We start from the raw sequence: 11,076 nt of genomic DNA, 5'->3' as shown, positions 1-11,076 counted from the left end.
CTCTCTCTCTCTCTCTCTCTCTCTCTCTCATCTCAGCTCTGAAGCAGCGTAACCAGCGTTTAGCCAGGATCCCCAATGGTTGAAATTTGCCATAGGACACATTGACTGGCCAAAGGAGAAATGGTTCAACATTCTCTGGACTGATGAGAGCAAAATTGTTCTTTTGAGGTGTAGACAGTTTGTCCGATGACCCCCATATAGTGAATTCAAGCCACAATACAATGTGAAGACAGTAAAGCATGGTGGTGTAAAAATTGTGTTATGGGGATGTTTCTCATACTGTGGTGTTGGGCCTATTTACCGCATGCCAGGGATCATGGATCAGTTTCAATACATCAAGATACGTGAAGAGGTCTGTTGCCTTATGTCAAAGAGGAAATGCCTTTGAAATAGGTCTTTCAATAAGAGAATCACCCAAAACACACCAGTAAACGAGCAAAGTCTTGGTTCCAGATGGACAAGATTGATGTTATTGAGTGGCCAGCCCAATCCCCGGACCTCAATCCCATTGAAAACTTGTGGGGTGACATCTTAGATGCTTATTCTGAGGCAAAACCCAGTAATGCAGAGGACTTGTGGAATGTAGTTCAATTGTCCTGGAGTGGAATACCTGTTCACTGGTGACAGAAGTTGGTTGACTCTATGCAGCACAGATGTGAACCAGTTCTCAGAAATAATAGTTGTGCAACTAAATGTTAGTGCAATGATTCAAAATAAAGCAAACCCGTTAGCCATTTTTCAGTTCATACAGTAAATGTTTGAGTTTGTAAAGAAAAATGCAAATACTGCTATTTTTTTTAACTTCTGGAAAGGTATAACACAAACGTGATTCATTTTGGTCATGTTGGATTTGTAATTGAATGTGTATTGTTCCCTATGCATTGATATTAGGGAATTAAAAGCTATTCTAAGGATTGTGAGCATTATTCACTTTTTTTAAACACACTGCTATTATTCTGAACACGGATGTGTGCTATAGCTGATGACGGCACTGACGCATGATGACACGCTACAAACCTCTCTAATGCCAAGATCACTGTTAGTATACTTATAAGTTGAATAATACAGCCTACGTCCTGCTTCATCACTTATGATCGCCAGACATTGTTGGACATCAGACAAAACATCTATGATACCTGGATATCATTGGATATCATTAAAACATCAGAGACCTGGCACATGGGTTACCAAAGGCAATTTGGGTGGAAGAGAGGAAATGCTGGTAAGGTTACGGAACCGCCCTAAGCGGCCTCCAATACCAAGCATGCTACTGGCAAACGTGCAATTTATCAACAACAAAATGGATGAGCTCCGCTGCCGGGTCAGTGTACAGCAAAATTGGAGAATTGTTGTGTGTTATGTTTTACAGAGAAGTGGCTAACATCAGACTATTTGGACAGTGCCATACACTTTGATAGATTCTCCGCCAAAGACATGACTGGTATTTCGTTCGGACCGGGCCAAAGACAGGACTGGCAAGTCGAAAGGTGGGGTGAGTTCTTTCTCGTGGTGCACTGACGTGTAAGTGATCTCCCACTCCTGTTCCCTGATCTTCGTACATCTTACCGTCAAATTTTGGCCGTTCTACTTACCACGAGAATTTCCATCAGTCCTACTTATTGCATACTGTGTACAAGAAGGAGATCAAGAGGGAGAAATCCATTGGGAGGACAGTAAAGTGCTAGACGGCTGAAGGTGAGCTCATGTTGCAAGCCCGTGTTGAATCTACTGACTGGTCAGTTTTTAGTGATTCTGCTACTTTGCAGGGTTACACTGAGGCAGTTAAATTCTGCGTGGAGAGCTGTATTCCCAGGCGTACTTGTCGCGTTTACCCAAACGGAAAGCCATGGGTAAACAGATGTACGGAGGAATTACATAAGAGGACAGGGGCTTTTAAATCTGGGGACAATGCTTGTTACAAAAACGCGAGATACGAGCTTAGGAATGCAATCAATTCCGCTAAAAAACAACACTGGGACAAGACAGAGCAATATTGTTCTGAAGGGGACTCTAGGCGTTTTTGGCAAGGCCTACATGTGGCTAATAGCTACAAGGCCAAACCTACTGGCGTCACCACAACCTCTGCTTCTTTCCCAGATGACTTGAACATTTTCTATGCTTGTTTTGAAGGCGCTGATGAGACACTGGCACGGGGACTATCTCCAACTTGGGATGTGCACGTTAAAGTACCTCCAATTGGGAACACACATACAGACACATCATCTCCGTTCGGCAATCCGCTCAGCAGGCCAGCATATCAGGTCTCAGTCATTGACACAAGTAAAGTTTTTAAAAATAGGGAAGGCTGCTGGGCCCGATGGTATTACTCAGGACATGTTATAGCAAACTTTTTAACTTGTCACTCTCTCTCTCTTTGTGTAATTCTGAAGTCTTTTAAATTATCAATCATAGTTCCTGGGCAAAAGAAAACAACTGCTAGACCGGTAGCACTGACTTCTGTGATTATGGGGTGTTTTGAACAGCATGTGAAGGCATTTATCAACAACAGCATTCCTGATGATGATGATGCTGTATCCTTGGCTTTACATATTGTGTGTCAACACCTAGAGGGCAGGGATAAGTATGTTAGGATGCTATTTGTTGATTATAGCAGTGCTTTTAATACTATCAAAACCATTTATTTTAATACCTAAGCTGTTAGATGTGGGCCTCTGCAATTCCATCCCCAGATGGATACAGAATTTTCTAACAGGCCGCCTCCAGACAGTTATATAGTCTGTACACCTTTTTATAGTCTTTTTATGATATAGTCTGTACACCATTGACTGTATTGACAAACATCCCAATAACAGTATCATGAAATTTGCAGACGGTATTACTGTAATAGGACTGATTGACAGCAATAATGAAACTGCGTATAGGGATGAGGTGAGTAACTTGATTGTGTGGTGCCGCAGAAATAATCTGTCCCTTAATGAAGGACAAACTAAGAAAGTCATCATAGATTTCAGTAAGAACAAACTCACACATCTGTCTATATTAAAAACTCTCCAGTTGAAATTGTCAACATGTTTAAGTCCTTAGGCATCCATATTTCAGACTCCCTCACATGGTCGTTTCATATCAGGTGTGCCATTTAGAAGGCAGAACAGAGGCTTTAGTTTCCGCGGTGTCTCAAGAAATATGGTATGTCCCTTAACATTCTACAGAACCTTTACCATCGACCAATTTAGAGTTTATTGTCAGGCAACACTGTAGTTTGGTTTGGTAGGGCTACTTTACATGACCTTAATCTTCTGACAAAGGTGTTCAAAACTGCATCTAATCATTGGGATTCCACTTGAACCGCTCCAAAACATTTACTGGAAACAAAGTACTAAAAAGGCACTAGGTATTATGCAGAATTCTAGTCATCATGCACACTTTTAACTAAATGGATATCACTCCTCCCGTATCTTGGATATTTTGGTTGTTTGGTTTACATTAGTTGTGTTGCCAATTCATTGTTCTTTTATAGTTATGTTTAAGTGAATATTGTGGTTTTTTTTTAGTTTGTAATAAATTATTTTTCGTAGCTTCAAACAACCACGTCTCTGATCTTTTATGTGGGCTTGCTTGTGTAGTAAGAGTCCCTAGGATTGGTAACAACTGAAATCATATTTTAAACTCTTTAAACTCTGGGTGAAAGTTCTGAGGTGGCGTTGTCAATGGTTAAATTGCTAAGGTTTGGCTCAGCCCTCCATTGGTCCCGGTCACATATATATATATATATCTATATATATATATATATATAGATATATATATATATATATATATATATATATATATATATATATATATATATATATATATATATATATATATATATATATAGATATATATGTATATATACATCAAATTGGTGGCTGCTGGTCTTTCAAAGAGGGGAAGCTCATTTTCGGCCTACATCACAAAATTGTCCATTTATTTATAATATATTTTATAAAATAATAATTGTTATTGTTATATTGTTATACGATAATAATTTATAACATTATAACATCCGTGAGATGGTTCAAGAGGTATGGCCAGCAGTACATTTTCTTTGTCACAGCACTTCCAGTCAGACTTTGTCATACCAGGGCATCTGAAAAAAAGTTACTTTTCTCTATCTTTTGCACTAAATCAATCTTAGATCTTGATGTGCCCTGCTGTTAAGGCCAAAGTAAAACAAGGAATGTGGTGTATAATTGCATGAAATGTATGCTGAAAATTGGCTAGCAATTTTGCCAAGCAAATAACAAGAATAATTTGCAGCAGTTTGTCTTTCAACACTTGCAAAATCAGCAATGGAACTGAGCTTGTGGCTTCAGCGAATTTTCACAGCCCACTCTTCCATTGACCCCGAGACGCTGAGCGTCTTGTCAGCTGATTCTGAACAAACTTGTCTTTGAGATGAACGTGTTCTAACACATTTTTAGTCAATAAAATGTTAACACAATAGTACATATTTGACCATTAATCTTTTGACATGCAGTCTTTAAAAAATCGCCACTGATATATAGGTAGAATGCTGCTATAGTTGGTTACGGCAATGACAGTGCAGAGACTCTGAGAGCATAGATGCAGAAGACCCTGGATACGTTGACCAATCAGAACCGACTGCGCTTTTTGGAAGGGGGGCTTGAAGAGACAGGCGCTACAATGGAGTGATTCAGAAAGAGAGTGAATACAGATATATTCAGACAGGCAGAACAAGAAAATGTACGCGTTGAAAAATTAGGCTAAAGGGGTGCCCTGAGCAAGTGATCCCAAGGGGTCCGGACCAAGTGTCAGTATTTGACAAGTTGGGAATGAGAATTTGTTGGAGTTGCCACTTATCCCAGCTGCAAACAATTTTACTGTATATCCTATAGTGCAAAAGTTATCATTCATTAACAACTGCAACACAATGTGCAAAACTGCCTTCTTTTAAAAGCCAGCTGGGAGGGAGTTAACAACTGTACAAGAGCTCAAACCGTTGGTAAATGGTAAATTTTCTAAACGGTTTATCTCAATTGCAATGAAATGTATGTATGCTTTAAACTTTTAAAGCCAGACAAAATCAAGTCCTCTGATAAATGAAAACACGTTTGTCTTTAGGTTTGAGGGCATGAAAAAATCAGATTAAAAGTCACTGGTAGATTTTAAACTCTGCCATTGCATCTCTCTCAAACACTTGCATCACCTGTGTTCCCTCCTGCACACTCCACACTCTTACACACGCACGGACAAACACTGCGTTTGTAGTGTGATGTTGCAACTACCTTTGATGTGTTGTTAGTTCAAGGCATTGTCCTGTAAATCATTCCAGGATTCCATGTTTATTCCTTTCTTTGGGGACCATTGAAGCTGCTCCGCGCCTCTTTTGATCATCAGGGATTTGGTTGGAACAGTTAAAAGGATTTTTTTTCTCATAGAAGATTGATTAGGTCTGTTTGAAATTCATTCGGGGAAAACACAGAAGACTGTCCCACGCTCACTGCTGACGGAGACACTGTTGCTTCGGTCTGTTCTTACCCCACAGATGATAAATTGAAACTTAAAACAAAACTATAAAACATAGCCCACCTTTCGTTTTTAACTCTATAACATTTGTTGCATCAATAGAAAGCAGGACTGAGTAACGGCTGAATGTATTTTATGTCTAGTTAAACCAAAGGGTAAAGAATAAGTGGTAAGATGTCTAATGTGCTCTGCAGTTTAAAAATGATGGTGAAAAATACATTTGGCATTTAGTTATTGTCTTTCTTATTACTTAGGTCCAATTAACAGACATCTTAAGCACAGCCCAAAACCTGGTGTTGCTGCTGGAAAAAAAAAGTGTACCGGCAAATGTCAGTCAGGGCAGTACAGGAGAACTTTGCCATTTTATAGGTTTAGGTCTTTTCCGGGATTTTTTCTTAAGGCGGCAATAGGCAAAAAACTATTTGCACCATATACACCAACACAATCTGGAAAGAGCTTTTTGGTGAACTTTTTTTTTCTTCTTGAAAAACAACGTGACAAAACACAAAAAGGAGAAGAACTGCAGCTTATACTGGCTGGTCTTGGAAAACGTTCATTAATCATAAATGAAAACATCACACATTCAGAGGTGTGTTATCATTAATTAACTGCCTTGCCTAAAGTAACATCTAAAGATTAAAAACACCCATCTTACAATTCATATTAATGCTTGATGTAAAAACAATATTAGTATGACAAAACATGAATCATTTTGATACAGCTAATACCAACTCCAACATGAATTACTATAATTGCTATGTATATATATATATATATATATATACACAGTAAGGAAAATAAGTATTTGAACACTGTGCTATTTTGCAAGTTCTCCCACTTAGAAATCACGGAGGGGTCTGAAATTGTCATCGTAGGTGCAAGTCCACTGTGAGAGACATAATCTTAAAAAAAAAAAATCCAGAAATCACAATGTATGATTTTTTAACTATTATGTTGAATGATACAGCTGCAAATAAGTATTTGAACACCTGAGAAAATCAATGTTAATACTTGGTAGTAGCCTTTTGTTTGCAATGACAGAAGTCAAATGTTTCCTGTAGTTTTTCACCAGGTTTGCATACACTGCAGAAGGGATTTTGGCCCACTCCTCCAAACAGATCTTCTCTAGATCAGTCAGGTTTCTGGGCTGTCGCTGAGAAACACGGAAATGAGCTCCCTCCAAAGATTCTCTATTGGGTTTAGGTTTGGAGACTGGCTAGGCCACGCCAGAACCTTGATATGCTTCTTACAGAGCCACTCCTTGGTCATCCTGGCTGTGTGCTTTGGATCATTGTCATGTTGGAAGACCCAGCCTCAACCCATCTTCAATGTTCTAACTGAGGGAAGGAGGTTGTTCCCCAAAATCTCACAATACATGACCCCGGTCATCCTCTCCTTAATACAGTGCAGTTGCCCTGTCCCATGTGCAGAAAAACACACCCAAAGCATGATGCTACCATCCCCATGCTTCACAGTAGGGATGGTGTTCTTGGGATGGTACTCATCATTCTTCTTCCTCCAAACACGGTTATTGGAATGACCAGAAAGTTCTATTTTGGTCTCATCTGACCACATGACTTCCTCCCATGACTCCTCTGGATTATCCAAATGGTCATTGGCAAACTTAAGACGGGCCTTGACATGTGCTGGTTTAAGCAGGGGAACCGTCTGTGCCATGCATGGTTTCAAACCATCACGTCTTAGTGTATTACCAACAGTAACCTTAGAAACGGTGGTACCAGCTCTTTTTAGGTCATTGACCAGTTCCTCCAGTGTAGTTCTGGGCTGAGGTGAGGTGAGATCTTGCATGGAGCCCCAGTCCAAGGGAGATTGACAGTCATATTTAGCTTCTTCCATTTTCTAATGATTGCTCCAACAGTGGACCTTTTTTCTCCAAGCTGCTTGGCAATTTCCCCATAGCCCTTTCCAGCCCTGTGGAGGTGTAGAATTTTGTCACTAATGTCTTTGGACAGCTCTTTGGTCTTGGTCATGTTACTAGTTGGATTCTTACTCATTGTATAGGGTGGACAGGTGTCTTTATGCAGCTAACGACTTCAAACAGGTGCTTATCTAATTTAGGATAATAAATGGAGTGGAGGTGGACATTTTGAAGGCAGAATAACAGGTCTTTGAGGGTCAGAATTGTAGCTTAGAATTGTAATTATGTCTCTCACAGTGGACATGCACCTACGATGACAATTTCAGACCCCTCCATGATTTCTAAGTGTGAGAACTGTCAAAACGGCAGGGTGTTCAAATACTCATTTTCCTCACTGTATAGATATATCTATAACACACATACACACACACATACACACACACACACACACACACACACACACACACATATATATATATATATATATACATACATATATATGTGTGTATATATATATGGGCATCTTTAGTGTCTAATGATGTTGAAAGCCCATGTTAATTTAACAGTTTTGAGCGCAGCAAGGTAACTAGGTCTCTTATCTGGTTTGGATTCCACTGGGCTCTCTCTGGCTGGGGGGCTGAGGCATGTAGGTAGGTAGCTACCTTGGTGGATGGTGGGCTGTGACTTCCTTAGGTAGATAGGTCTCTCTGTGAGGGGGGGCTGTGGCAGGTAGGTAGCACTCTCTCTTTGGTTAGTGGGTTGTGACAGGTAGATTTCTTGGCTTGCTTGGTTGTACTGTTGTTGTAGTTGTTTTTTTGTCTGTTGGGTAGAGTGACGTCTGCGTCGGTAAAGAGAGATTCTGGATTGGGTGGAGTTTCTTCTGTGTTCAGGTGTGGATTTGCCTCGACCTAGGGCTGTATCTTTGAGGCTCTTTGCAAATAGCCCCCTGGCTCTTTCACTGAGGATGTGGTCGCATAAGTGCTGCTGAAGTCTCTGTGGAGGGCTACATTGATGTTCTGTAGTTGTGTACATTTCTTTCTAATCTCAGAGTTGATTGTGTTAATTGTGTGTTGAGGTCTGTCAGTCCTTGGGAGTAAAGATGATCTAGTTACTCTTGCTGGGCGGTATTTCTCTCTTGCTTTCCTTGCCACCTGCAAGAGCGCTGTTGGTAAGTCACTAATCCTTGCAGTCAGGTTGTTGGTCCCTGTGTGCTCCCTGTGTGTTGTAGGACCATACTGCTTGGCTCACACACTGCTGAAGGTTGTTTCTCACTGTTGTTGTGAAGACAGGTCAAGGTCTTTTCTTTGAAGTCAACAAACTCCCTCTCTAGGATGGAGAGTCCCTCTCTCAGTACTTTCACACTGGTGTAGAGTTTGGGACTGCAGTTAGGAGAGGGGGTCAATTGACTGCTGCTGGGTCTGGCTGTTGGCTGTTTCCTTTCTTCTTTTCTGCTGCACTTTTCATAGACTGGAAGTGTTTGTAAAAATTATCCAGGCTATTTTCTGATCCCTGGATCATGATTGTGCCATTATGATAAATATTGATGATGAGGGTGGGACAGGTGGGGTCTTCCTTTGCTCAGTCCATTCTTCATAGCATGGGTGACAATTTCACAGAAGGCTGCATTCCAGGCAGGAGGGTGATGGGTAAAGAAAAGCAGATTGCTTTTGACCCTACAGTTTCCTTTCATAGTAAAATCTGCAACGATCTGCTCAGGTGAGACCTGGAGGGGTTTTGTTTTGAAAGACTTCTTATATTTGAGGGAAGTCACATGGTCAGGATGTCCGGTGGCAAAAGCAGCTGATCTGAATCTTTTACTGGCAACGTTGGACGGCTGATAGCAGAGCCGTCCTCCATCCATTAACTCGGACCGATGTAGTTAACATTATCGGTTGTTCCTTGTAACGTTGATTAATGTTTGGTGTTTTGTGTCTTCTTGTTTGTTTTTTCGGTTGTAATGTTAACGTTACTTGTAACGTTTTTCCAAGCTAGCAAACGTTAGCGTTCCGTTGGTGCTTCCGTTGGTGCTTCAGTTGGTGCTTCAGTTGGCGCTGTTAGTTGTCTTCTTTATATTCATATTTCAGGAAATAATTAATGTATTTTATCGATGTTTGTCTCAAAAATATCCTGTCCGTTTTATGTCCTTTGTGTCACGAGTTTAAATTGTAAATTGAAAATTTTCACTGTGAAAGCACAGTAAACAGTCTCTCTCTCAAAACATATTCCAGGTCCCATCTGCTGAATGAATTGAAGGATATAACGGTACAATAACAACGGTACAATTACATTAAGAGTGACACTATGAAATTTAGTTTTCAGGGACACATTCTAAGCGGACTTATGTTGTTTTTAAAAGGCTACTATAGAGATGGCTTGCTATATTATTAGCAAAAAATAGAAAAACTTCGGATAGCTTACTAAGTTAGTTAATTCTTGTGTTCCATTCATTTACTCTAGCTAGACTATTGTTTACCATGGCCAACTTAAATCTCCCTTTATCTTTACCTCAAGTAAACATAGCTAAAGTTAGGCAAGTAAAAGTTATTAGGCTACAATTTAACGCTGTATGACTCACTGCGCGTGCAGTAGCAAGTTCAGACCAAAGATTTGTGACGAGATGATTCCTGCAGCTACTTGCAACGCAGTTTACATCAATGAGAAGAGACAAGACCTTGTATCATCTAGCCATCGACTCTTTGTACTTCTGTCTAACGTTTGACTTTCCAGCTTTTTTTAGCTGGATAGATTATTTGTTGTGTCTAAATATGAATGTAAATATAAATTAAACATTTTATTATTATTTGGGGGAGCTTAGGAACATTTTGGGGTAACTTCAGCACCCCTAAAATAGGCCTAACAACCAGAGGGTGAGGGTATTCTCCCCTACAAAATTCTGTGTGTTGAAAAATTAATTTCCTGCATTATGGTGAATTTTCATAGCCTGGATGCCAGCCGAACTTAGCCCTGCCCACAACATTCCAGTATGACCACATCAGGGTAGAAATTTTATGCAACAATTAACGTCTTTATTTAATGGGGGCACATGATAATAGAGGGTGAGGGAATCCTCCATAGACATATAATTGGCCGCTCGGTGGGGAAAAAATGCGGCCGTCAACTTGGACCGGTCATACTCTCTGCTTAGCAGCAGAAGATACAAGATGCCAGAGCACCTGGCAACACAGTCCCGCTCAAATCGGAGGACCATTGAAAACAGGGTTCGGGGGATTATTTTTCGCAAGTAAGATTTAACATTACCATACTATCGGTTGTATTTTGTGAATAGAATATTACCAGAGTTGAGAAGGAGCAAGGATCTTTGATATTACTGTACTGAAATCGTACCCAGCTAGCTAGCTAGACAATCTTTACTGCACCGGTAGGTGTTCACCCGGTGCAGGCTTGTATACCCAAGGCTGCAGCTCTACACAATAAGTTAACCGAAGTTCTATATAGTAATATAGTCATTAATAGTCACATATTAATCAACTACGTCAGCAACAGGGTAACACTGTTTTGAGTTGATCTAACACAACTGGTTACTTAAGCTTATTTTTTATTCTTTAATGAGCTTATTCATCTTTAGTGACATGAGTTTCTCTCTGGGTTTACCAAGTCCGCCTCCTTGTGGACAAAATACACTCACCGGCCACTTTATTAGGTACACCTGTCCAACTGCTCGTTAACACTTAATTTCTAAGCAGCCAATC

The sequence above is a fragment of the Etheostoma cragini genome, chromosome 17 (genome assembly GCF_013103735.1).
Source record: "Etheostoma cragini isolate CJK2018 chromosome 17, CSU_Ecrag_1.0, whole genome shotgun sequence".
Lineage (NCBI taxonomy): Eukaryota > Metazoa > Chordata > Actinopteri > Perciformes > Percidae > Etheostoma > Etheostoma cragini.
The sequence above is the reverse complement of the archived record's forward strand: the minus strand, read 5'-3'. Positions refer to the sequence as shown.